Source organism: Wyeomyia smithii, chromosome 2, assembly GCF_029784165.1.
Source record: "Wyeomyia smithii strain HCP4-BCI-WySm-NY-G18 chromosome 2, ASM2978416v1, whole genome shotgun sequence".
Classification (NCBI taxonomy): domain Eukaryota; kingdom Metazoa; phylum Arthropoda; class Insecta; order Diptera; family Culicidae; genus Wyeomyia; species Wyeomyia smithii.
Window position 1 is genome coordinate 4,351,391 of NC_073695.1, and position 23,601 is coordinate 4,374,991.

At 40.2% G+C, this 23,601-nt stretch overlaps 1 protein-coding gene across 14 annotated transcripts in view; it reads left to right on the forward strand.

The window, feature by feature from the left end:
• Positions 1-23,601, forward strand: part of LOC129721272 (potassium channel subfamily T member 2) — a 705,817-nt gene that overhangs the window by 225,304 nt on the left and 456,912 nt on the right. The window lies entirely within an intron of this gene.

The following is a 23,601-nucleotide window of genomic DNA, read 5'->3' on the forward strand; positions in this document are numbered from 1 at the left end:
TCAAGCCTCTTATCCCTAACCTTTAAAGATATTCATTAGAATTTAGTCACTTGTTAAATGCATGAAATTCTTACCTCAGTAAACCACCTGGGTGTTATATTGACACGGTAACTGTGAAATGTAGTATTCAGAGTAATTAATTATGGCAATAAGCTGGATACATTTATGAGAATATTTACACCGCTCGCAAATCCCACCGCCATTTTGTGACACTGCACAACACAATTTACAGAAAGGTGTTGCGCAATATAACGACCCCAGGTGGAAATGTCCACTCGCAAGAGGGACACATTCCGGTAGCTCGTAGCTCGGTTTCCCGTATCATCGAAGCACAAAACCAATCGCCGAACACACCTTTGATTTGCGCTTATTGGAGTGTTAAACATACGAAACCCGGAAGGCTAAAGCAGTAAATCTGCCGCTGTCCTACCATCGGCACGAGAAAGGATTGAAAATTGTTGGCATTCTGAAGCGACCAGAGAGAGAGAGAGCGAGATCATCAATAAATAAATAACCTTCCGCTGTTCACTAAAGTCCGCCGGTGACACGGTTCTTATCGCATTCCAGATCACCGCTCCGTTGACCGGTCGTTGATGCTCTTCGAAGCCCATGTCCAACTTTGGCCCCTCCGGTATTTTTTCCCGGCTACACCAAACGAAAAACAACCTTTAGTACATTGTTAGTCCTCTTATGACCATTGCATCACCCGAACATGGCATTAAATATTACTTAACATTTATAGCAAATATTGCGGCGGGTCCTCGAGTTCGACGAAATTCCCCCTCCCACGTTGCCTAGGGGAAAATTCGCCTTTCATGACTGCAGTGACGGTCGAGTGGAATTGAATTGCAAATTTCGCCGTCCCCACCTTGAGGTCCTCCTATGTGGGTAGAGGAAAACAATGACGTACCTCTGGGCCCCAGAACGATCATGAAATCTGCGCCAACGATAAACGGCGAAGCAGTGAATTATTTATTTATTTATAGATTTCAATCCGGTTATTGTTTGACCAGAACAAACCATAACTTACCTTTTTTTTCGCTGCGGAAATTTATGGCCCCGCGGCGCGGAGGTTTCATATGTTTTCTCGCTAGATAAATCTAGCCATAATTTTACTCAATGCGTACTTTGCATAAATACAGTCGAAGCAAATCAATCGCTCGCGCTGCACCATTCGAAAGCGGAGCGTTCGTTGGCTTGTTTACTACTGTTCTAGATGGACCGCTAACTGGCAGCCGGATGGAAAGTATCGAAAACATTTCCCAGCGAAGAAATGTTTCTTTTTCCACGGATGAGCTCCGAAATTATTTACTATTCGATAATTAGCGGGGCAAATAAATACTGCCTGTCGAAAACTCGGATAATAACAATAATAATACGTTTGTTGATAATAAAATCCGCTTTGTTGTTCGACATTTGTGTTTCGTTCAACCTGTCTGCTAGTAGAGCAGGTTGAAATGTAATAAAAATTTAACGGTTTTTGCGGGCGGTAAACTGCTACTATATAGTAACAATTTTTTTTATTACAAATACTGCGTGTGAAATCAATTATTGAATTTCGGAATGTCTTTGTGTGGCATCCACAGCACCATCTGGATCGAGTACACGCATCTATTTTAAGTTTCGCTTCTTTCGTTTGGTCTTGATCATAAAGCTTTGTGTATTAATAGAGCTGGCTGGAATGGGATCATTAGTCAAAATAAATTATAAACAAAACAGTTTTTGAACAGTTGTGATCACTCAACATGAGTGACCACTGATTAACCAGAATCTTGAGCAGTTTTTGAGTTGAATTTATTCAAAAAAGATAACTCAACTGCTAACTTCAAAAAGGGCCTCTAAATTCTCATTTTTTTAGGTCCAAGGCTACACTAACTAACCTCATTTAAAATATTTTCAGGCTTCATTTTTTGTAGTCTCATAGAAACGAATCAAATTTATGCTCAGCATAGCATAGCGTATTTGATCGCTCGTGTGATACCCGGGAATTTTAAATCATTCTCAGTGTTCAACCTCTGGTCAACACAGGTGCACTCCAAAAGCTCAAACCAAGAAAAGAAAGATTACAGCTATTCAAATATTTCTGCGAATGAATGCAAACATACATATCATATCACTGTTAGAATTACACAATGCGTTTGCGCAAAGTTTCTTGCTTCGACGCCATTTTGAACAGAGCTGAATTTACACAAACATAACAAAAGATACTAGCATTAAGAGGAAGAAAAAAGTTAACATTACATACTCTCGGAGCGTGTTTGTTACGGAGTAAGAGAACCTCAACAAAAAATAATTCACTTCCACTCGAAACCTTTCAAAAAATGGTTGATCTTTATTTACTTGTTTAGTCGCCTTGAGAAAAACAGTTTGCTGTTCAAAATTGGATAAGCTGATTGCAACCTTTGGACTGCCCCGACAGTGGGGAAATAAAGGCACTCTGACCACACATACACACTCAAAAGTACCGTGTTACTACTGATAGGAGCCGGATAGGAGATTTTTTTAAGCTGAAGGCAAGCTGATACAACCCACTATGTTACTGTTATCATAGGACCGTCAATCTGTTTCATCTTCCGCAAAAAAAAAAGATTGATCAGAAGCACTTCTCTATAGCCGAAGAGTGCTTCGAAAAAGGCTCCGCCTTTTTGTAAAGTTTGACATTCTCTCATCTTCACTAGACGAAGGATTCAATAAATCGTCTTTAAATTATTTCTGTAAGTCGAATAAGCCGCTTATGTTAGAACGTTCTAACATATCGCAACCTTTGTGCTGCCCCGACAGTGAGGGAACTTTGGCAACACACAGAAAAAGCTGTTTGTAAATCAAGTAAACATGCCATATGCCTCGTGTCCCGTTATTGTGGCAGATTTTGATCAGCAGGATTCACCACAGCATGCTTACTTGTGTTGTTACCTAAACAAGGCAAAGCTTTATCGCGGGGAAGAAGGCCAAAACACTCAATCGGGGAATCGAAACGTTTGTTGCTGCCTCGCTCCTGCTGCTGAGATTTGTGACCAACTGGCAAATGATTTGTTTAAGGGGTTTTATACCTTTTTGGTCGAGAAAAATGAGGGAAGTTTGAATTTATTTTTAAGTGCATAGCACCATTTTTATTGCATCAAAGTGGTAGGTTTATTAAGCAGACAGTATGTGCAGTGGGAAAGTGAAAAATAGGCGAAAGCAATTTCCCTGTCTCCGGCATGGTGTTTTGACCAATTAAACTACGGGGGACGGTGGCACTGTTCCACAATCTATATGCGTATCACATTCCACTGCCGACTTATTCTATTGCTCATCCCTAACTACACACACTACTGTGCAAGCGTTAATTATGCGACTGAAAGGAATGTCTCATCACACACAGAAGAGTCAGCTGATGCTGATAACTCTCATAGACCTGTGTGATCGAGACCAAAGTCAGTCTGAGTCGTGCTTGCAAGTGCGACAAAACAACGGAAGGTGCTCTGTAGGGCTCAATTTTTCGAACTAAATTTCTATTTTTAACAACGGCTTTTACCCGTTTACACACAAGTTTATTCAGCAGACAGTATGTGCAGTAAGGAAAGAGAAAAATAAGCGAACTGGACATATGATACAGATTTGGAAAAATATACCGGGTTCGAGTCCCGTCGGGATGCGGTATATTTTTCCAAATCTGTATCATATTTCCAGTTTGCCTATTTTTTTTGCTTTCCCATGTAAGAGCATAACTTGCAGTTATTCAGCTCTTCAACTGCTTTCTACAGCTCGTCCATGGATATCTATCCTGTCCCGTACGACGCCTTCGTCTCCTTCGCCGTTCAACAGCACATTAAAATGTTGTTTCCAACGCCTGGCCACCTCTGACTTATCAGGTTCCTTTCCCTGTCATTGTACATGACAGGGACAGACACGTTTCGGTTCCTAATTCCGTGAATGTTTCTGTAGAAGCTTCTTGCATCGTGCCTGGAGAAGCAGATCTCCACCTATGCAAGAACACGCTCTCAATGCTAACGTTTTTTGAACTATTTTCTAAAGATAACTTATTCCCTGTGTTGTTGATCTAGAACGTTAGTAACAATTATACACAAGGGTAATAACATGTTAGGGTTTATCAAACGCTTCTGATGACTGGAGACGAATGTTGTTGATTTCGAATTAACAAATATCTTACAAAAGGGAGATTTTTTCCTTGTTGCTTCCAAGTTACAACGTGTGAGACTTCGTGATTATGGTGCCGTTGTTCTGCACACATTTACTTCGTATAGCACCTTCCCCGGCTATATTGAACAGCAAGTTCGAGAGCCCGTCCTCTTTGCTTCATATCATTCAACGTCACAAACGCGGGCAAAATTTCGATGCTTGATGTAAAACCGTCAAGAGTCAAGAGTCAACTTGTTGCGTTTCACTTAATTGGTCGTCGCCTTGAAGTTTATAACGGGTGACAACTGATTTATTTTTAAGCTCTCTTACTCCACAACAAGCACGCTCAGAGAGAAAAGAGAGTATGTATGTGTAAGCAACCTCTGTCTTCTCTTTATTTAAGATTTCTTTAGGATTCTGAGCTCCTCCTGTGCAAAAAAACCGGAGATCAACGAACTGCAAACAGTTGATTGGTAGAACATGCATTCGAAAAGTCGAAATGAAGGCCTTACAACGCTCTTGCTCTTGACACGTGTTATGCAAATTCCGACACTGGAATAATATTCAGAAGTCAGAATTCGACTCCAAACGCCATTTTGAAATCTAAGATGGCATCTTCACGTTTCCGTAAAACAGCCCAAAATGGTCAATTAGTTGTTTATCATCCAATGAAGAAGCCTTCGTAAACTCATGAACCTCATGAATTCGAGTGCACTGAATTCTGTTTTTACGCGACTTTTTTGTTACGTGAATCTATTTTACACGATTTTTTTACGTGATTTTCATGGAATTAAGCGATATGTGACATGTGAAATATTGTTTATGAGCCAAGATGTAACACACACATACATACACATACATACACATACATATCCATACATACACATACATACACATATACACACACGCACTTACCACATAACGAAAGATTTTGCATTTGTTTACACGATTTGCTCCAAATTACGCGATTTTTTTACGCGATTCTTTTTTTGCGCGCACGCATCAATCGCGTAAAAAGAGAAATTTGGTCTAGAGCTCAACCTGGCAAAAATAAAAGTTCATAACTTTTTACCGTTTTTTTTTAATTTGGTGACCCTAAGGAACCATCCATTAATGATGTCATGCAAAATTTGGAAAAATTAACACCCCCCCTCCCCCACAATCTGTCACAACTTCCTTGACCCCATCCCCTAAATTCGTTACGTTTTTATAGAAGGGGGCTTCTTTGATAATTGACTAAAAATTGAGAAATTTGTGAAAAAAGAATTTTTTCTAAATTAGAACGATTTTGCTGGAAGAAAAACTGAAAATGAAAGGAAAAGAAGATTCTAAAAAATAACTAGAAATAGCGTTGAATTATCCTTAGTTCAAGGATTTTGTTGATGTAGTCGCAAATCGACCATCCTTATCCACATTTTGTCACCATTTTTATAGGATTAAAAGAGACTAAAAATGTATGAAATTGCGCTGTCATTATTCTACAAACATGCACGGCAAAATAGAACTAACGAATATTATGCTTTTTAAACGTATATAATCTTCAGCAAATCTCAAGCAAAAAAAGGATCGTAGAACTATAAATGCATAATGCAAGTATGTATCATCTGTGGTGTAGCTATGTGTCTAAATGTTTATTTTTTTTTTTAAGTTGAAAAGTGATGTCACACTCAAGCTAACCCCCCCCTCCCCCTATGTCACAAAATGTCATAATAATCTAACCCCCCCCCCTCCCTGAGTGCGTGACATCATTAATGGATGGTCCCTTAATTGGTTCAGAAGTGGGTCAAATGGTGTGCCATGAGACAGAATCGTAACTTCACTGACAAGCGTGTAGTCATGGGTTCGAATCTTAGTAGAATCCAAGCCATTCGATGTCAACGGAGTTAGGCATGGGTTAATTCTCAAGGTTCCCCACTAACCCTTTTTTATGTTTACTTCTTCGAAACCTCGACAAATACCGCTCTACAAAACTAAATCCCTCTGACAATAAAACTAGACAGGAACCTCTCCAGGGAATTAAAGTTGGTGATAACATTGGCCGTAGGCAGCGTAGCTCGGAATAGTAAGCGTAAAAAGAAAGGGTGAAAAACCATACACACAAGCACAAATTATAATTATTACGTCACTTACTCTCAATAGTGATAATGCAAATAATAGAAGTGCGGAGTACAGCATACTCCCGCGTGATATCACAAAAGATTAATGTTTCTGGTCGCAGTAATAAGTCCAATCAGGAATAAAAAAGATAGAATGAAATGTTTTTTCAATCAGTAATACAAATCCTCGTTCCTAGAGAATTCATTCTATAACCGGTTACGTACTTTTTTGTGTTTTATGCGATATCCTAGCCGTATAGGAGAAACTTCTGAATAATGCCCTCGAGGTGAGATTTTATCACCCTTGTTGTGGTCATTATTATTTTTTTCTTCACAAATCATTTATTTGACACGGCACAAATACAATTTAATGTTTAACGGCGCCAATTATATCGGATGACTTAAAATCTATAAGCAAATTTTTTATCCTCGCTGTCGACTACGAGCTGAAATTAAGTCTATCTTAAAACTAGCATGTATTATTCAATCAGTGTTTTGTAGTCTGATGATCATCGAATGAATATGCAGCATGTATGGATTTGTTCTGGTAAGCCACGATGTCATGAGCTGGGACAGGGGCTTGTAATCCTCGGGTTCTGAGGGTATTGTGCGGGGTCTAGTTGCTGGTTTTGGTTCGTTGTTGTTGTTCGCTGGTGTTCAAGTGGCCATATGGTGTGTGCCGCTGAGCCAAGATACCAAGAAAGGCCTCGGGTTTTCCTGGCGAGTTCGTGTGGGGTTCAATTTGCTGGTTCCAATATCGAGGTCTACGACGTGATCTTGCCGTTTTGATGAATGTGGGTGGAAAGGAATGGGACTAGACTTGGGCATGGATGGATTTCAGGAAAATGTATATAAGGGACATGTAGGGTAGGTCGCGACTCGCCAAGACATCACGAACAGGGACAGCTGGTTCTCTACCCTCGGCCCGGAGGGAAGCTATTAATTTAGACCTGGCGTCACGGTGTACAGGGCATGACCAAACAACGTGCTCTATGTCGTGATAACCTTCACCACAGGCACAGATACCACTTTCTCCGAGCCCAATACGACGGAGATGCGCATCAAATCTATAGTGATTGGACATAAGCCGAGACATCACGCAAATGAAATCTCGACCTACATCCAACCCCTTGAACCACGGATTCGTCGATACCTTGGGTATAATGGAATGTAACCACCTTCCCAGTTCCCCTCTGGTCCAAGAATTTTGCCAACTGATGATCGTGTTCTGACGTACAAATGCGAAAAATTCATTAAAAGCAATTGGTCTTTCATAAATTTCACCGTTTGATGCGCCCACCTTAGCCAAAGAGTCCGCTTTCTCATTGCCCGGCATCGAGCAGTGAGAAGGGACCCACGCTAAGGTAATCTGAAACGATTTTTCGGATAAAGCACTCAAATGTTCCCGTATTTTCCCCAGGAAATACGGAGAGTGCTTAACATCTTTCATCGATCGGAGAGCCTCAATGGAACTGAGACTGTCCGTAAAGATGAAATAATGGTCCGTGGGCATTTTTTCGATAATCCCTAGGGTGTACTGAATTGCAGCTAATTCTGCGACGTAAACAGAAGCAGGATTATCGATCTTATGGGAGACGGTTAAATTGTTATTGAACATACCGAAGCCAGTGGACCCATCGAGAAGTGATCCGTCAGTGTAGAACATATTGTCGCAGTTGATATTTCGATATTTATTAGAAAAAAATATGGGGATTTGCTGCACGCGTAAATGATCCGGGATTCCACGAGTTTCTTATATCATGGATGTATTGAAAAACACAGTAGAATCAGAAGTATTTGATAAGTTGACACGATTTGGAATATTCAAAGAAGGGTTAATATTTTGGGACATGTGATTGAAATACAATGTCATAAAACGGGTTTGAGAATTGAGTTCGATTGACCTTTCAAAATTTTCAATCACAGGACGGTTCAAGACCTCACATTTGATAAGAATACGAGAAGACAGGCTCCAGAAGCGGGTTTTCAACGGTAGAACTCCGGCTAAGACCTCCAAACTCATCGTATGGGTCGATTGCATGCAACCTAAGGCGATACGCAAACAACGATATTGTATTCGCTCCAGTTTGATCAAATGTGTGTTTGCTGCGGAGCGGAAGCAGAAACACCCGTACTCAATTACAGACAATATCGTTGTTTGGTAAAGCCTTATAAGGTCTCCTGGGTGGGCTCCCCACCATGATTCGGTTATTGTACGAAGAAAATTCACTCTTTGTTGACATTTTTTCATCAGATACCTCACGTGACAACCCCAGGTGCCTTTAGAGTCGAACCAGACACCAAGATATTTGTGTACTAAAACCTGAGAAATCGTTTTACCCATTAACTGTGTTTGAAGCTGAGCAGGTTCATGCTTCCTAGAAAAAACTACTATCTCAGTCTTCTCCGGAGAGAATTCGATACCTAGCTGTAAAGCCCAAGCAGACAAATTGTCCAAGGTATCTTGCAATGATTCTTGCAAATCGGCAGCTTTGGCTCCTGTAACAGAGATTACACTGTCGTCTGCAAGTTGTCTTATCTTGCATGAATTTGCCAGACATTCGTCGATGTCATTCACATAAAAATTGTAAAGAAGGGGGCTTAAACATGAGCCCTAGGGACGACCCATGTAGCTAAGTCGAAAAGTTGCCAATTCGCCATGCGTAAAATGCATGTGCTTTTCGGACAACAAATTGTGCAAAAAATTGTTTAAAATTGGAGAAAATCCTTGTCGGTGAAGTTTGCCCGAAAGAATGTCAATAGAAACGGAATCAAAAGCCCCCTTAATGTCCAAGAACGCAGACGCCATTTGTTCTTTGCGAGCATACGCCAGCTGAATATCTGTTGAAAGCAACGCAAGACATTCATTCGTCCCTTTGGCTCGGCGGAAGCCAAACTGAGTATCTGATAGTAGACCATTTGATTCGACCCAATGGTCTAAACGACGGAGTATCATTTTTTCCATCAATTTCCGGATACAGGATAGCATTGCAATCGGCCTATAAGAGTTGTGATCAGAAGCTGGTTTCCCCGGTTTTTGGATGGCGATCACCTTCACTTGCCTCCAATCCTGCGGTACAATGTTTTGCTCCAGGAACTTATTGAACAAGTTCAACAAGCGCTTCTTGGCATTGCCGGGTAGATTCTTCAACAAGTTGAATTTGATTCTATCTAACCCAGGCGCGTTATTGTTACAGGACAGGAGGGCAACTGAAAATTCTGCCATCGTCAAAGGTGATTCTATCGCTTCGTGGCCCGGAGACGCTTCGCGAACAATGTTTTGCTCAGGAACAGAGTCCGGACATACTTTCCTGGCAAAATCAAATATCCACCGACTTGAAGACTCCTCGCTTTCGTTGACCGTTACGCGATTCCGCATTCTTCGGGCTGTGTTCCAAAAAGTGCTCATTGATGTCTCCCTCGACGTCTCGTTTACGAACCGACGCCAATATCCGCGTTTCTTTGCTTTAGACAAGCCTTTAAGCTTGGTATCAAGCTCCGAATACCGTAAATAGTCGCCAGGTATACCTCCCTTCTGGTAGGCCAAAAACGCGTCGGATCTTTGCGTGTAGACATCGGAGCACTCTTGGTCCCACAACGGAGTGGGAGGCCGTTCTTTAATCGTTACGCCGGGATATTTCTTCGTTTGGGCTTGCAACGCGGCGTCGAGAATCAAGCCCGCGAGGAGGTTGTATTCTTCAAGTGGTGGATGATGTTGAATCGAATCGACCGCTTTTGAAATCATTTCCTCGTTTAACTTCCAATCGACATTCCGTGTGAGATCATACGGAATGTCAATTGGTCGCATGCGAGTTGAACCGTTAGTAATTGAAATAAGAATAGGCAAATGGTCGCTACCGTGAGGATCGAGAATTACCTTCCATGTGCAATCCAACCGTAGCGACGTCGAACATAAGGATAGATCCAAAGCGCTTGGGCGCGCTGGAGGTTCCGGGATACGTGTCATTTCACCGTTGTTCAAAATAGTCATGTCGAAGTCATCGCAAAGGTTATAGATCAAAGAGGAGCGGTTATCATTGTAAGGGGAACCCAAAGCCACGCCATGAGAGTTGAAGTCTCCCAAAATCAAACGTGGCGAGGGAAGAAGTTCTATTAAATCAAAGAGCAGCCGTTGCCCAACCTGTGCTCTGGGGGGAATATATATTGAGGCAATACAAAGCTCTTTACCTTGTATTGTCATTTGACATGCGACAACTTCGATGCCTGGAATCGAGGGGAGGTTAATACGATAGAAAGAATAGCACTTTTTAATCCCTAAAAGTACTCCTCCATATGGGGTGTCTCGATCAAGGCGAATAATATTAAAATCATGGAAGTTGAGATCAATATTTGAAGTAAGCCAAGTTTCACAAAGGGAAAATGCATCGCATTTGTTTTTATTTATCAAAACTTTAAATGAATCAATTTTTGGTAAAATACTTCTACAATTCCACTGTAAGACACAGATAGGATCCTTCATATACGCAGATGAATTAGGCATCGAAGGATACAATCGCAGCAATGAGGGGCCATTGGGCAGTCAACTGCTTCAAAAATGATCTAACTGTTGGGAGAAGTACTGTGAGGAAATTTTTAATTGGATCAGGTATATTGGAGTTTTCAAAAATCCAGTCCACGATGTTAGAAAAATTCACCAATCCAGAGTTTATTTGATTATCTGGGTGTGCAAAAGGAGCAACTGGGGTTTTAGATGTTCCAGGAAGCGCTGGGAACTCCTTCTGGGACTTTAAATTTGCAAGCCCAGGAGGAGTTTGCTTCGGCTTTTCCGCAGCACTTTTAGATTTGTTCGTATTATTCATTCCATCTTGAGAAACCTTAGGTCCTTTCCTGGGAAGCTTAGGAGAGGAAAGATTTTTCCTCTTTCTAGACTCCCCAAGACAGGCAAAAGAAGTTCCCTCTAGTGGTTCGTCAGAGTCGGTTTCATCTGAAGCCAACAGATCAAAGGGGTTCGATGTTATGGTAGAAGTGGTCACGGTCTTCTTAAGAATCTCAGCGTAAGAACGCTTTGAGCGCTCCTTAAGAGACCGTTTAATTTTATCTCTGCGTTGCATGTACACCGGGCTTGCGGAAAGCTCATGCAGATTTTCCCCGCAGTGAATACACTTTTTAGCGCTTACACTGCAAGAATCTTCCGCATGAGTCTCCCCACACTTGCCACACCGTGCCTTATTGCAGCAGTAGGCAGCTGTATGGCCTAACTGCTTGCAATTGGTGCAACTCATAACACGGGGCACATACAAACGCACAGGCAGACTTACCTGGTTGATAGAAACGTGGCTAGGGAGTGCAGATCCGGCAAACGTAACGCGAAACGAGTCTGACGGAGTGTATAATTTTTTACCGGAGACGAGCGACATGGACCGTAATTGCTTAATATCCAATACTTTCGCCTCGGTAGTGGATTTTTTGAAGCAGCCGACGCCGCTTCCCAGAATACACTCAACAGTCAGACTCGAATCGGTTATGACACCGTCGATCTCCACGTCTCGTGCAGGTACATACACGCGATACTCGCGTGTAAAGAGCTGTTTGGTCTGACTTTTGCGATTTCGGTCACGGCCTTGTATCGTGACGTCAGATCTTTCGCGATTTGTAACGTGTTCAGTGATTTTCCTTCTGGTTTGTGCCTCATGTAGAGAACCAGTGGACCCGTTGATCCGTCTGGGTAAAGCCTGGGACGAGGATTGACTAAAGCAGGCACAGAGGCGGGGTGAACAGGAGGGTCAGGGTCGGGTGGGTTTGGAGACGGGGGATCGGGGGCTAAAGGATCCACATCCATTGCGCTCAAACTAGCGCAACAGTACAGTGGCAAAGAATCACGTACCTCTTTTTTGTTGTCTTCAATAGCACAATGACCGAGTCTTTCGGTGCTGGAACGGGCAGCTTCGCAGCGACACAGCTATAACACAATAGCAGGATGACCTTCGGATTATCAGTTTGTCTTTACACCGCACTTCGCACTCTTTGAAACACGACCGAGTAAGCAATGCTTTTTTTCTTCTTCACACAGTAGCGATTTTATAGCGAGACAATCACTTAATGCGTCCGTTTTCGTCGAGCGTTCGGGACGGAATGAAGTTGTTGTAGTCATTAGTCGTAGGCGACCTTCTTCAAAACCTAACAGGACATGGCTCTAAGGTTATTGGTTTTGCAGTTGACGTAGTTATTTTGGAAAGGGGAGGAACACGGTTGTGTTATTTCTACCTAAAATCAAATTGCTCTGAATCTTATAGCTCAGTGATGCTCGGGAGGGGGCTTGAGTGTAAATCACTCCAAAACCACGTTATTGCTTAGCGGCCGAAAGGCACCGAAATGAAGCTATCCACTGAAGCCAAATATTTGGGATCAAACTGGAGTCTTGACCAGAAACTAAACGCGAACACTCAAACAAACAATCGCCAAATTCCCTTAAGATTATTAGAGACAGACCAAGAAAGTTGAGAACAAGATGAGCTCAGGATTTGGGAAAGCTCACGTAGCTTTTACACAGATGATTCTAAAATGAAAGATTCCGCAGGGACGGGGTTCATAGGTCCAGGAATTAATAAATCTTCCTCCATGAGACACACGATACGCGATAATAGAATGAGCGAATACGTGTCTGGAAAGAGCAAATATTTGCATTTTCTGCGAAAGATAGGTAGCATTGAAATCCCTTTTGCCACTCTAAATTCACTCCGACAGCTGGCTTGAAAACAGGTCATTACCTGGTTACTGTGAAATCGAAGGAAATGAGAAGGCTGACTCATTAGCCTGACAAGGGTCATCTACTAAGTTTGTTGATCCTGAACCTTTTGTAGAGTCTCACCGAGTGCTTCAAAAGCTGTACTGACAATCGAATAGAGACATAGAGCTAAATCACGAGAAAAGCTTCACTTTTCTTAGGGTCAATCAGGTCTATTCACAGAGCACCGTCCCAGTCAGAAATATCTCAAGAACCTAAGGAAAATTGATAACGATACATGTCGCTTTTGCGGCATCGAAGGTGAAACCTCGGAACACCTACTCTGTAAATGCCGTGTATTAATACAATGCATATTGTGTATTTTCGATGAGGGGCATATAGATCCTGCCGATATTGGGAGATAATCACATGACACATCAACTATTACGAAATGTTAAATTATATGGACATGTGTAAAATAATTTTTGGCATCTGCTGTTGAATGTTCTGTTTCATGTAATGCAGAAAATTGTGCTTATGCCGGAAGCAAAAACCAATGGTTGAATTGACATACTTACTCATCGTGCTCCAATCTGCTCGGACATCATGATTTTCCTTTTAGTTTTCTTGAATTTTTTTGCTGATATATTTCAAACATTACCAGATATCTTATGAGGCAGTGCTGGTTCAATTTTTTCTCGCATTACGTCAAATGTTTTATGTAAGGGTTAAGCTTTCGAAAGCCGTTTCCGAAAAAAACTAGCGCCAATCAAATCGTGTATTTTATGAGATTTGTACGAGGCTATCAACAAAAGTTTCACGGTCGAGTAGTCACAAACAGCTTCTTTTTTCTGTTCAAGTGAAAGAATTGCCAGAGCCTCTCGTCCTCGTCCCAACAGGTGTTCGCTTTTATGAGCCTACCAATTTGTTGCTATGAAATTTCGAGCTTGTTTGGAATGTTTGTTGAGTCTGTCTTGTCGCACCTTTGCAAATTGGAACTTTTTGTGCGTCTCATTACAGTTTTTGTGAGAAAGTTTGACTGGAATGCAAATGTTTGAAAATAATAAAAATATCTAGCTCAAGAATATTCATGAGCTAATTCTAACTATTTCATTTACTAGATTTCTTTCTGTACTGTGTTCGTATCTGTATCAGCTCCCGTTATCAGGTAGCTCAGAACCTTACGTTGCCGGCTCAATGCAATTATTCTTTTCTTCTTGTGGATTAAACGCAGGAAACGTTTTTTGGCCTTCAAACTTTCCTACTGCCACAAGAAAATGGACAGCATCCTAACGAATTTACGTTATTAGATTAGAAGACTGCTAGGAGTCGAATGTAGAATTTAATCACCTTGAACCATGTTTTGACGAAAATAAATTCGATTGATCATTACTTCCAAATTAAATTCAAGCTTCGTTACATTACATGAAGGCCGGAGATTTTCCCTTTCAACCCATATCGCGTGGTTCAGTTTTGGCTGATTCAACATCTTCAGCTTCTAACCCTTATCGATCGCAATCAGGCTTGAAACGAGAGGTTTTTATTGACACCTTTCAATCGTCCTGGCCCGCCAACAGTGTGCAAACAATGTGTGCGCAAACGAGCCGATAGATAGCGCCCCCCGAAGGAAGGGTGCCAATTTTGTTTTTCGCTTGGTCGAAAATGACGCGGTGATATCTTTGAAAAACTCGAAAATGGTTGCTTATTTTTGTTTACTCGTTTGCGTTGAACCGAATGTAACAAGTGTTTACTTCGAGTTATCGAGGATTTTTCCGAGACCTGTGATTAACAGGACACAACAAGCGAGACGTTATTATCGGTAAGAAAGGTTTCGCTACTCCCCCGATTGAATAGAAAAAGGCATTTTACTGATTGATAGGACAGCTAACGAAGTATCTATTATTATCATATGTTTTTATATACGTTCTTTTCTATCAGGTGCAGTACGATGTATGTACGCGAGTATGTGTGCTTTTGTATGTGTGTATATGTACTGTCAAGCTAGACTTCCGGTAAAAAAAATCCTGCATTGGTTCCAGGAGCGTGTGATGCAAATGTAGTATATAAGTTTTACCTTGGGTGGGTGATTGAAAGGTGCTGTATAGTGTGACTCAAGTGAGTGATAAGAAAAATGAACAGGCTGAGATGGTAAACACGAAGAAAGTGACAATCCGCAAGGAAATGACGATCGTCCGTGATATGGCTGCCGGTTTTAGCGCGTCTGGAAGGAAACACTTTCCAACTGGTGGAACTGCGATGGTGTACTACTTATGAAAGAACAATAAATGCGACAACGCGGTTCGTATAATAATCGGCAATATTCCGATTATCCATCCATATCCATAACCTTGTAGTTAAACATTGAGTTTTATATTCGCCAACCTCCACTCCCATGGGAAATGAAAATTTTGCGCGCACACCCATGAACATAAATAAAAACTGAACTCTACTTTTTTCTATCAATAAAACATTATGAAGCTTCGGGAAAGCCCTACCATAAATCTGCCTCCGGAGAAGAAGCTCTGTGCCGTCTAAAGGAATTCTCACTCGTGCTGTCGGTGGGTGTCCTCAAGCTGCCGATTTGATTCCTTCTGCTTCGAATTGTAACCAGTTTCGTACTGCAGATACTAGTGAATTGTTCGTGCCCAGAGCGCACCAGCTCAGGAAGCTTCGTTAGGGTGGTCAGGAATCGTTGCATAATTCTACAAAAAAAATTTTAGAACACTCTAATTGATTCCAGGGTTTTTACAAGTTTGTATAATAATTCCAGTTCATATTTCTTTATTTTCAAGGACAAGTTCTGCGAATTGCATCTCACTTGTCACGCATGAAATATGGCCCCAAAACGTCTTCAACTTATACGAGCTGGTCCAGACTGTAGCGTTCAGTATATCGTCCCCACAAGACCCACGGGGGACGATTCCCATTTGTTCCTTGTGTGGGGCTTGTGTTATGTTCGCAAAATAAATGGTCGGTGCAGGAAATGTAGGTAAATAAATAAAAAGCGATAGTGATTCAGTCGCTCCCTCTACGTAGGCACCATTTCGCCGTTGTTCATCACGTATTTCGTGTTTCAAATCTCCCATTCCAGTCACGTATGTGTTTTTTGGTGTCGATCATGTATCATCGTTTACGGTATTACGAGTCTGTTACGCTCTTTACGGACGAATCATATCATTATGATGGAAAGGCTTTATTCTTGATTCTTGTGTAAATTATGAATTGAAAGGTGGTTTGTTATGGCCCAGTTTTATGTGGTTCAGTTTCTAAGCAATTCCCAACCAATTGCAATATAATAACATTAAATTTCCCGCACATGTCGAGAAGTGAATTGCCGTTTTTGCCGTCTTCTTTCTTGCTAGTTAACAACTGCTGCGATCCAATAGCATCAGGCACGTGTGTGTTCAGCTTGTGCTCGAGTTTTACTTACAATAACTACATCCCCCCCCCCCCACGGAGAAATTCCACGAACCACACTTTTCATCGCCTCATCAAGCATCATGTCTTCAAAAGGGTAGCCGCAAAGTGGCTGAATCATATGACTTGTGACTGACAATGAATACACGAAGAGAAAAAAAGTCTGATTTGTATCAAAATTAACTGTGGCTTCTGCTAGTGAACTTGTAATCTTATTCCAGTAACATCACGCAACCTCTGGAAAGCATCAACAAAATTGCGACAGTCTTCACAAAAAATTAATTACAATTTCCTTATCAGTGCTCTGTGCCCTGGAACATGTCTGGCAAACGGTTCGACCCATTCGACTCCACTGGAAAGCACTCGGTATTATACCGATGTCTACATAATGTTTCGATGTGCACTTTATGACTTTTACTTCGCCATCCTTTCTCAAACTCCCCTTTTCCGAGCCGTTTCCTTATGATTCTGATGGTTTCCATTTTAAAGAGTAATAATTTGAGCGCAGGAATTGGCGATGATTTTTATAACATTTTAGCAGCCAGTGAAAGGTACCGTGCAATTATGGTGCGAATTACTGGAAATTGTATGATTAAATAGGTTTTAAAAGTGGAAAGCCTTTGTATCTGAGAATTTGAAATCGAATTGTCAAAGCAATGGCCTCAGCGATCATGTCATACACAAGTTAAAGATAATCAAAGTGACCTATTCATTAAAGTTTTTGACATTTTTGACAATCTAACATCCCAAGTGACAATATTAGTTTTGCGATGCACTCGAAGAAGTTTTGATTGCTTATCTCTTAAACAGGGCATAAGTTTTGTTATTCTCGAAAACTGTGACAGAGCAGCCATAAATCCTTAATAAGATCAAGGAGACCCATGCTAGAAGATGCTCAAGAATACTTCCCAAAGTTTTTTTAAAACTTTATAACTTTTTATCAATATGAACTCATGGCGGCATTCAGGAACTGTTCAAAACCTAGGTTCGTATTTTCGAGCTCAATTAGCTACGAACGGAATTTGTTTATTATGCACATAGAATGTCACCGTAGTTTGTTGAACGAAATAGTGAAATTTGCATGCATTTTTTAGTTTGAGATTTTTTTGTCAAATTTACAATCTACATGTTTATTTTACAATTGATTTGGAAAATATCGCCAAGGGGTACGCGGACAAAAAAAGGTCGAGAACCGATGTGTTAGATGCTTGTTTTCCAAGACTGTCTTCTCGTCTATGGATAGAATAATTTAAAAGAAATTTTATGGGTCCATTTCCAAGATAAATTTAGCTTGAAGATCAGTACCATAAATCCTAGGCTCAAGTTTCGGGAAAGTTTCCTAGAAATGTTTTAAAATAGATTTTGAGTGTGTTTCAAAACCGCCCATAAGGTGAATTACAATTATTGATGATGAAGTCCTATGGATACTTATATATTAAAATGGATTCAAAATGGAGTGTTCTTCAATCGCTCTTGAGAATCGTTGATCAATAAAAAGCACAAGTATTTCAAAGAAGCGCTCGGAAAACTTGATAAGCCTAGTAATGCTTTGATGAAACTATCAAGAACACAAGTAATCTGCCAATCTGCACCAAACTTTTATATTTTTCGAAACTTTTAAGATTGCCGTCATATTCTTTGAATTGTTGATATATTCAGAATTACATCATTTGAGATATTTTGAACATTTTCAATATTCTGAAAACCTTTTTTTTTAATTTTCCACATATTTGTCACTTTTAACATTTTTGACATTTTAGACACTTGCGGTATTTAGGACATTTTTACAAGTTTTGCCTTTTGACGTAGGACTACGTCTAACCGCACTACATTCTGCGGAAAACTAAAACCAAGGTGTAACGTTGGAATGAAAGATTTCAAACGGTGATATTGATGTAATCACATGACGGATCATAGTAATCAATATGCCGTTGGAATGATAAAATGATGGACTATTTTGTGATTCTTCATATATCATGGTTTCTTGATTGTGAAACAGTGAAAATTGATGAAAAGTTTCAAGGTCGTATTTTCACGAACAATGTACCAATCACATGCGAGCACGCCTGGCACAGACTTCATGAGTGGATACCAACTGCCTGCTATGACAACCTCTACATCAGTGGCAAAAAAAAAAATGGACAGAATCTCCCCGTCCCAACAGGTCAACTAATATTTGCTTCTATGAACCTAGACTATTTTGATGTCTTGAAAGTGAAGCTTTTTCGGAAAGCTCGTAACAACCTCCTTTATCAGACAATTAAACGATCTGCTGTGAGAATGTTATTAAAACTGATGTCTTGAAGGAAAACAAGCTGGCACAGGCAACAGTACTGTACCGAGCCATGTATGAGAAGACGGTCGCTCGTCGTCAGTGCAGTAGCACTCGATTGCCATTTGTGTGCAGTCAAGCCAAGTGGAAACTATGTAGCTGCTGTCGACGAACAGTGGTGCGTGTTCGCACACTACGCTGTGTGGCCGGGGATAAAATAATTCTGTACGCAAGAGAATATCACGATACAACTGAACGGATTTTGACCACCAATGCTCTGATCGAACGACGAAGGTTGCCAAAGCTTGTGATACAATAATTGGCATATTATTGAATAGCAGATTAGTAAAAAGTCCAGTTGAAATTCACTTTTTCTAGTTCAGTTTCGCAGATACTTTCTCATCGTTTTAAAGTGGTTATTGTATTACTACCCCTAAGCAGATATCAAACACCGATGTCTTAATCGACAAGTAGAATATTGCGAATGATTGTAATAGTATAATAATTAAAATATCTTTTCAACAAAAGTTGGGTTAAAAATCGAGTAGATGGCATTTGAACTGCAACCGTAGTGATTTTCATATCCATGTTTAAAAACTGCTTTCAAATTCCTAAAATTTGAAGTTGCATTGGGTTGCTGTCTTTTTGGAATTTTACACTCTGGTTTCTCTCAGATAAATTCGAATGGCCAATAGGCTATTTGAAAGACAATAGAAAACCAATATGCTTCGTTAAGATTTTTAAACAGATAGTCCAGATAGCTCGTTTAAGCTGTACTGATGGTTATAGTTTTCCAAATAAATAAATTTAATTAAATATGACAATCCTAGTTGCAATACCCGGTTGTGGTATAGAGGAAAACCAAACTATATGCTTCTTGACGTTAGGTTTTAAACATTCATATTCGTATTTTTCAATTACAAAAATATTACATCAGCATCTGCAAGAAACTATTTAGATACTAAAAATATAAACACAACCTTTCATTGTCAGACTTGTAATTGAACAACATTAGGCAAACATCAGTTGGAGAGGTTAATGGTGTTTATCAAACCGAGATAGGTTTATTTTTGAAGGAAACAAATGTCTTTCAAATATGGCATTTTGTTGTTTGTTTTTTTTTTCTTATTGGTATCTTAAAACTGATTCATTTTTTTCCGGTTCTGCTTAATGAATAAACGTTTCAATTGGCCTAAAATGAAAAAAAAAAAAAATGTTAACAAGTTCATAAATTTCAATGTCAATTTCAAAATTTTTGTAAATCTAGATTTTCCACTAAAAATTGCAACTCTTTATCGCTACTTTTTCAACCAGCTTGTAAACACAGGATTTTTCTATGTGAAATCGTTGCTAAACAGTTGTAAGAAACTGACAATGATGCTGCTTTGGAATCGGTGAGTGAGCTATCTTTCACAAGCGCAACTGAAGATGAAAGGGAATTTACTTCCTACTAAATCGTTCTTAATTAAGACCTATATAAAAAATTGCCTTTTCGCGTGTTGAAGAAAATTGACTGCATTAGTATGAAAGGTATTCATTAATGTTCAAATCAGTTTTTTTTTTCTTCTCAAAAAGAGGCTGCAAATAAATAATCAGCATTTTCTCAGTTGTCAAAATCGGACCATGTTAAAAATAAACGCTTTTCTTTTTATGACTTTCTGGTGGCATGTAACCTTAACAATATGTGGCCACCATTGTACTAGTTTTAGAATTGTAAATCGTAAGAGGTGTCGCTCGATGGATTTAGGCTCAAAAATCTGGAAGTATGTGTAACGCAAAGGGGACAGGTCCGCATGAAGCCTTTAACGACCTAGACACTTGATATGACCCTTCCGAGTAATTAGAGGTATAGCACGGTACTAAGTACTGCTTTGATCATGTCTATTATATTACCGGAACTTGTTCCGGTCATATGTCCAGAACCGTCTTCCTGATTCCGGTATTCCGTTTCGGCAACATAATGGACAAAATGCCTTTCTTTTGGTGGTTGTTGAACTTGAATTGGTTACAAGTAAAACAAGAAAACTATAAACTATGATTAAACATAACCGCTCGTTTTTGGCTTATGTGTACCAAAGTCGAACCGTGCCAAAATTGAACCGTGCCGAACAGAGTTCTAATTCTCAAAATGAAATATAAAACTATCGTAGTCCTACGTCAAACATGCGGTCGTGTCTTGGATGCCACCCTCGTACTATTTTTTGCAAATTTCGTTATATTTAACATGCTTGACATTTTTGTGGCATTTTTGATATTTAGACATTTGGACATTTTAACATTTGAGCTTGGGCTTGAGCTTGACGACCGCACATTTCGTAGTGCTCCTCCATGATGGAAAGCTAGTGGAGTTGCACAGAGAACCAGTAGCGACACGCTACTTGGAATTAGATTACCATCTTCAATGTACAACAATTCAGTAGCTTCCGCTTTGTGAAGATCCTTAACGGCGCTCATCACTTAGACACGCATCATTTTTCGTTGTTGATATTATTCCCCACATGAAACGACGCGCTTTCGTACGATAGCGGCGGTATTAGCGGTAGATGCATTTGCCAACACTAACTTCAGTAAAACCGTGTCTAATTTTTAATGTGAAAACACCTTTCTATTGTGTTGGCCGTGCACATCGGGCCTCTGCTAGGCTAAACACGAAAAGCGGCGCGAGCCGATTCGCTCGGCCGTAGGTTAATGTACAGCCGTAAGTAGAGCTGTGTAAAAGTATTCTACTTCTACCTTGCGGTCGTGGCTTTGCACACAACCCTCCTGTGAATTTTTTTTTGATGAATTTTTGTTTAAACTTCAAGTTGTTTCAAACCTATTGGTTCGAATTCCAAGAAAAAAGAACTTGCGACATTTTTTTTTCAACAGTTAAATTTCATAGCTCGTTTCAAATTTCATCCTATTTTAGAATAATAATTTTGCAATGATATTAAACGATTCTTGTAATAATTTTTTATTCAAAAAAGTATACAGTCATAGATTTTCTAAAGGCATTCAAATTTGAGTTATGGAAACGTGATTTCTTTTCAAAGATATTTTTTTTTGGTAAGCTATGATCAATTTACAAAATTCACTTTTCGACTACAATAAGATTGAATGAATATTTCAAAGGTTTTCTGCGTGAATGTGTACCCAACTAGCTTGTGAACTATTTTTTTCGTGCGATAACCACACGGCGAATATCACGTACGAAGAACGTTGCGAGGTTTTGTTCGTGACATTTCAGAATAAACTTCATAATAGCGAAAAAACTGATCACGTAACAACTATTGCCGAACGAGGGTTGTCATTCGAATCCAGACATAAAGAGTTCACCTTTTGAAACTGACCCTGAGTGATTTCTGGTTTGTTTCCACCGGTTTTGCAACTCTCTGCATTAATTATTATCTTTACAAAAGATCTCTGCAGATACTTGAAAAATAAAATTCTCCCAGATACACTCTTCCTCCAGTTAGTTTGTTAGCAATAAAAAAAAACGAAAATTCCACTACATTATACAGCAAGAGAAGTGGATAAAGCTTCCATATTCCATTACGTGGAAGAAAATTCATACTTCCCTCAAACTATCCTTCTCAGCTGAAGCAGCTCGGCATCAAAAAAAAAAAAAAAAGTTTGAAAGAACCTCGCAATTTCCTTTCTACTGCTCCTATCTACTATTTATCCACATCACACAGAGTCATCTCGTCCCGGTTTCCTCGTACAAGTGCACACTTCTCCTTGAGTTGGTCCTGTTTCGGAAGAAACCTTAGAATAAGTTTGCACCCGCACAGCATGTCAGTCCCTTGTATTGGATACTGTCGGGCGGAAATTCACTACAAACCAATCTCCCCCATCGCTTCACAACCAGCACTGAGGTACAAAACGGATGGATACTCTCTTCTTGGCTAAAGGCGCCACAGCTGTTAGTTGGATGTGGGTATGTATAGAGCTATGTAAGCGCGTAGAACATGACTTTCCAGCTTCCGCGTACGAGCGAAACACCCGGGCGGGCGCCACAATTTGATTGTTTGCACCCGTCTTGGCGAAGTTCGACTGGAACAATTTCGACAAATGCAGGACCAAACGGAACATTTGCGGTGGCTATTGATGATGCCGGCGAAGTTGTTTTTCTCACACTCAAACAAGCTAACAAGAGGCAATATCTACGAGCGAGCAGAGTTTTGGCGTTCGTTTGATACCCGGGTGGAACAGGATGTTCTGGTGGTGCAACGTGACTGCAAGGAAAGTGGCATATTTTTCCTGGCCATTTCGAAACACCCATTCACGCGTGATAATTGCTCCTGTCACCCATCGCATAATATGTTACGTGATGTGTTCATTCGGTGCCAGACTGAAATGAGCAATTATATTGGCACAATAATTGCTCCATCGGTTTCAATTATATATTGGGTGATGCTGTTAGGAGGTGAAATGTAGCATGTGTGCCTCGCTGCTGTTGAGCAACGATATTCATTATGTTGCTCAATTGAGTTCTTTTTGTGCATTATTAATGTATGTTTCAAACTTTTCTCCCATCCCCCTGCACCGGATGCTTGCTGCTTTCAGATGTTGATGAGATGAGATCTGATGTGAAAATATTTTAAAATTAAATATTTTATTAACTGCTCCCTTGTTACTTCATCATGCTTTAAATTATGAAGAAATAGAACGAAAAAGTGTTTCCCATGAATTTTTACTCACAAATAAAAGTGAGTATCCCTAGACTCTCATAAAAGAATAAAAAAACTGGAAGAAGCTTTAACCGATAAAATCTCTCTTCATAAAAGTTTTTTTGACCGTTCTGAGAATAAAACTCCAATACTTTCTACGAACAGTTAGGAAACTCAGCTAACCCTGGCAGCGGTCGCCACTCGCCCTCGTGGATGGGTAAATATTTGCGGAAAGTATTGCTTCCTAGCGCCAGATTGCGGTTTGCTGCAAAATTATAACAATACCAGCGGCATTAATTTTGCTCTTAATTTATCGTAACTGATCAAACAGATTATTTTTCAATGCCGACCGCAAGCGTC